The sequence below is a fragment of the Arachis ipaensis genome, chromosome B6, assembly GCF_059453495.1.
Source record: "Arachis ipaensis isolate K30076 ecotype BB chromosome B6, ASM5945349v1, whole genome shotgun sequence".
Lineage (NCBI taxonomy): Eukaryota > Viridiplantae > Streptophyta > Magnoliopsida > Fabales > Fabaceae > Arachis > Arachis ipaensis.
The window spans coordinates 22,746,243-22,751,883 of NC_142441.1; the positions used below are offsets into that span (position 1 = coordinate 22,746,243).

Below are 5,641 nucleotides of genomic sequence, written 5' to 3' on the forward strand. Positions count from 1 at the left end.
CTAGAGCCTTGCGGGAGCTCCGGGGACCACTGAGGACCCCACGGCAGGCCCCACGGAGACGTCGTCGTCCTTAGCGGAAGCGTCATCGTCGGTGCGTATGCGCTTGCCGAGTATGAAGGGAGTGGGAGCGAGCAAGGGCTTGTGGTCGAGCGAAGACGCTGCAGAGGTTGAGGAAGGAGAAGAGAGAGAGCCAGCACCGCCGCGTACGGAGACGGAAATGGAGGAGAAGCTGGCGGGAGTGGTTCCGGTTCCGGTGGCGGCAATGATTGAGGGCTTAGCCTGGCAGAGGAGCCACTCGATGGTCTGGCCGTCGGACTTGTGGCCGATCTCCGCCATGGGTCGGAATGCTCCCTTTCTTCCTTCACCCGCTTCACCCTCACACTACATTCGAAGGATTAGGGCTCAAAGATTTCATAGATTGGAGGTGGACGGAGAAACGGCGATGTTTTAATTCCAGGGACTAATACGTCCTCTTTTCAAAAGCTCATCTCACGTGGCAGCCCGTAACGGCTAAATCAGCCCCACGGGAGCCACGTCACCGTTTTCCGTCAGGACAAACGGAGTGACTTTAACGGAGGGGTAAATATGTCCGCTTTTTCGAGAGGTCAGGGACATTAAAGTATTTTCAATCCTCGGGGACAAAAATGTTCGAGGAAAAAAAGGTTAGGGATGGACTTGTCCTTTACTCTAAACGTTAATTTCTTAGTCAATTACTTAAGAAAAAGAGGTGAAGTACAATTCTAATTCAATTTTTCAAGTAAGATTCAAAAATAGTCCTTAGGTTGAATTATATGTCACGTATTCAAGATAGTTCTAACCATTAAAAATCACAAAATGTCACACACTCTTTGAAACTATTCCTAGTGAAATAAAAAAGTAGTGTGAAAGAGTTTTCAAACTAATTCAAATATTAATTTTTTCCAAAACAATATTTAGAATCTAAAACGGAGTTAGAATATTTTTCAACAATTTTAAATTTTTAGGGATGAAGAATGAAAACTCAATCATGAAATAAAGTAAGGTATAACTCTCATATAAAATAAACACTTAGATTAATAATTCATAAAAAGATAAACAAAGCTCCTAATTTTAACCAAAGAGACTAGTGACTCATGCTTCAATAAAAACCTGAAACTTAGAATAAAAAAATGGCAAAAAGTCTGATTCCCCAAAAGTCCTTTTTCCATGTGCTTATATACTCAATTTAAAACAAAACCTAATCATTAAATTCAAACTAATTCAAAACAAAATCAAATCAAATTAAATCCAATCTTTCGCATTAAATCTTCAGCTTTCAATAGTATTTTTCGGTTCAAGACTTCAATGGTCAAATTCTTTATCATTCATAATGGGCTTGGAGAGTTTCCAAAATAGCTTGTGAAAGCTGCGCTAAGGGGCGTGTGAAATGCCAACCCATTGGCTCATGAAACGCCACGCTTTTCTTCCCCTAGGAGCAACATATTTTGGCGTGTAACACCTCTTTGTGGCGTGTGAAACACTACTTCTTGATATCTCTGGAGACTTCATTCTTCTTGGTTGTGACACGTCCTTGGTGCGGCGTGTGAAACTCCCAATAGTGTCTTGAAGTGGTTTTTTAAAATTCTAGCCTAGCGTGTAACACCGTGTCTCAGCGTGTGAAACGCCATAACAAAATTCAAGTCTTGGGAGGTGTACTGTGGCATGTGGCAAATCCCATATATGGCGTGTAAAATGCCACTGAAATGTATGTAAAAGAGGCCTCGAAGGCATGCCAAAATGGCACGCCCATTATCCTTGGCGTGTAAAATGCCAACTATTCAGGGGTCATGTGTACGCATCCCATGCGTACGCATGACGTGCAAAAAACATCCATTTGTGCGTACACATGAGACATGTGTATGCATGATTTCTCAATTTTTTAGATTTTATGTGTGCGCATTGTAACATCCTAAGTTTTTTAAAATTAAATAATTAAGTTATTTATGAGTTATTATATTTGTTGAGATTTTATTTGTAGGAAAACTATTTTACCAAAAGTAATTAAATAGAATTTTATGATTATAAAAGTTTAACTTGATTATAATTTATTCTATTAATTTGAATTATTTTTTCGAAATTATTTTATTAAATAAAATTAAATTAATTTTTATAATTATTATTATTATTATCATTTGAATTTGGATAAATTATGGTTATTATATAATTTTTTTATAATAAGATATTTTACATAATTGATTTTATGATAACTAAAATTTAAATTAATTAAAATTTTTATATAATTTTATTATAACAAGATATTTTAAAAAAAGATAAAATTATTATTATTATTATTATTATTATTATTATTATTATTATTATTATTATTATTATTATTATTATTATTCGCTTTGATTAAAACAAAATTTAGTTAATATTATTATTATCAAGTTCAAAATTCGCCGATATGAATAAATATTGATACACTTTGATGAGTTTAACTTTGTTAATACTTTATTAAATATCTTTTATTATTATATTACTAATGTCATTTATATTAATAACTCATATATATATATATATATATCCACTTTTTATAATTATTCGTTTAAAATATTTATAATTTAAACTGCTGACAACACCGAAACATGACACCCAAGTCCTTTATTAATGAACCATGACACTTAGCCAATAAACACACTTATCACCAATTAATCATCATCATCAACGAAGTCATTTGGTGAAAAAGAAAGAAAGGGAACAAAGGAAAAGAAAGTGTTAACGTGGCTTAATACATATATACATATATGTATATAACTTGACACCTATAATGCTTTACCACCACTCATTATTATTCATCACCATTAATCTTAATCATCTTCATTTTCTTTCATTCACCACCGAACCTGAACCCAAATAAAAGAAAAGAGAGAGGCCGTGAGGGACAGAGCAAGAGAAATCATAGAACCTCTGAGCTTTCAGCTTTAATTTTTTGAGATCTGTAATTTCAATAAAAAAATCTAATTTGATAAAAGTGTTTGTATATCTTTCTCCTTTATACGTCAGCGTCACTTTTGTTCAGTAGAAGTTGACGGTGACGTAATTCTCTTTTTCTTTGAGTTCGGCCAATCAAAATTCTAGGAGGCACAGACGATTTCTGACGTTTTCTTCTTTAACAACTTGGTCAAAAAGCTTTTCTAAAACTTCCATTGTTTTAATTTCATATGGAGGTAGAATTTTAATAATTTTATAATAATTAAATGTGTTCTTGACGTGTGATTGTTAATTTGATGTTTATGGCTTAAAATTGAGTAATTTTGTATTTGATTTGTGATTAATTAAATGTTGTTGATTTCTTGGATTCATGGTTTGGTTACTATTGAGCAGTCAAGAACCAACTGTTTGTGGCTTTATTTGGATTGTTTCTAAGTTTAAACTCTTGAGAATTTGATAAGATTTAGTAGTTTGAAGATTAAAGTGAAAGTTGAAAGAAATCGGTAATGGTAGAGCTCAAAAACAAATTAAAAATCAAGTATATATTTTGAAAGATTACAAGAGACGATTTTGGTTTTCAGAAAAAGTGTTTGTCACCAGCATTAAATTATTTTCGAGAATGAAAATGTATTTTGATAAAAGATCGAGGTTAAAAATAGTAATTATATATGTTTTAGGGTATTATAAGTAATAAGTAAAAATTTAGAAATAAAATGGATATTTTATGAAAGTTCAAAATTACTTTTAAAATGCTAAAAGATATGAAGTTAAAGTAGAAATTTTATGAAAATGTTGGGTTAAAATTAAAATACTTAAAAGCTTGAGATTTAAAGTATAATTTTAGAAGTTAAAGAATAAAGCTTTAACCAAACTAGTTTCTATATATAGGAAATATATATATTGAAATATTAATATCTCTGTAATATTATTATATTTATACATAAATAATTAGTATAATTTATTATAACCATTATTTTCAGTAAACAAAAAAAAGTAAAATAATAAGACTTTCTAAAATTATTAGGAACACAGAATGAAGTTAAGCATTTTATAATTCTCTCTTTATAAAATATCTAGGGAGAGATGAGGGAAGAGTGGGAAGGTGATTTGTAATATTAAAACAAAAAAAAAAATAAAATAAAAGAATGAAGAAAAGAAAAGAAAAGATTAAAAGGATCTAAGGGGATCACTACCACATGAGAGTAGAGAGCAAAGACTAAAATAATGCTTAAGAAAGATAACAAAAGTTTAAATACTTATAAACTAAACGTTTCGATATTATGATTGATAAATGACTGAAAGTGTACCTTTCTAGTGATGCGACGGTGTGCATAATCATATGGTGATGCGGAAATATGAATGATTACATGGTGAAGCAGAGGTGTGACTAATTATTTGACGATACGGAGGTATGACAAAAAGAAAAAGAATAAGAAATGATGAATGAAAGAGATAATTAAAAATGGATAATTATTGGTTGTTTGATTGGGCCTTTGTGCCAATTACTAATGCGAAAGTGTCCGCCTGACTGATAGCCTAAAGTTGCTAATGCGGGAAGGTCCGTACTAACTGATAGCCTATTTCTTACTGTGATGCACATAAAAATGCTAGCAACATTATTGTGATTTGGCCTAATTGACACGGATAATATTGCAGATTTTAGAATGTTCACAACTGAACTGGCAAGTGTACCGTCCAAGTAATACCTCAGGTAAGTGAGGGTCGATCCCACGAGAACTGAGAAACTGAGCAACAATGTCAACTGATTGGTTTAGTCAGACAAACAGAAAAGTTGGTTTTGTGGGTTTTAATAGCATTAAACAATAAGTAAAGAGTAAAGAAAGTAAACAATGCGTTTGGTGTATGATAGAGGGTTACCGTCGGCTTAGAATTTCTTCTAGGTAAGAGGAATAGCTTTGTTGCAAGTATAGTTCCAAACCGACAAATAATCTCAATCAAAGTTTAATTTTGGTTGTCACAAGTCCAACCCACTAAAAATAACCGAGAGTATTAGTCCCGGGTCGTTCTCCCTAAGAATTACAATCGAGTGCTCAATTATTGGTTATGAGTTTCAAGGGGTTGGGTTGATAAAAGTGCAAGAAATTAAAAAGGCGAGAATTTAAATGACAATAAAAGTAAATCAAGCAATTAAAGATAACAACTAATAAAAAGAGGCATTCATGGCAAGGATTGAGAATCAAGACTTTTTATCCTAGTCATTAATTATCATACAATAGTTAATAAGAGCTAATCCTATTTCGTCATCTCCAACATCGGAAGAAAGTACAATGTTATCTTCACATTGAGAGAAAGTCAAATAGGACTAGTTAATCCCAATCCATAAGTAATGTTAATGGATACAAGACTAACTAATCAGTCTAGATCACCAATCTAAATTGGGTATTAATGACTCAATATTGCCTAATTTCTCTTTCCAAGCCAAGAATGCACAAAATCTATCCTAAAATCCAAGCAAGCATCTTGTCAAACACTTAGAAGGCATAAAAAGAAAGCATGATAAAATAACAAGAAACATAAATTCTACAACTACCTAATGCAAGAAAATAACACTAACAACTCAATTAAACATCAATGACATGAAAACATAAAATTGTATTAAAGAAAATCCAAATCCAACAATAGTGCATGAACATGAAAAAAACATAAAAGGGAAATAAACAAGTAAAATTAA

General features: G+C 32.1%; 1 pseudogene; it reads right to left on the minus strand.

Moving 5' to 3' along the window:
* LOC107646651 (transcription factor TCP7 pseudogene) lies at positions 1 to 336 on the minus strand (annotated as a pseudogene).
* Between the last annotated feature and the right edge of the window lie 5,305 nt (positions 337 to 5,641).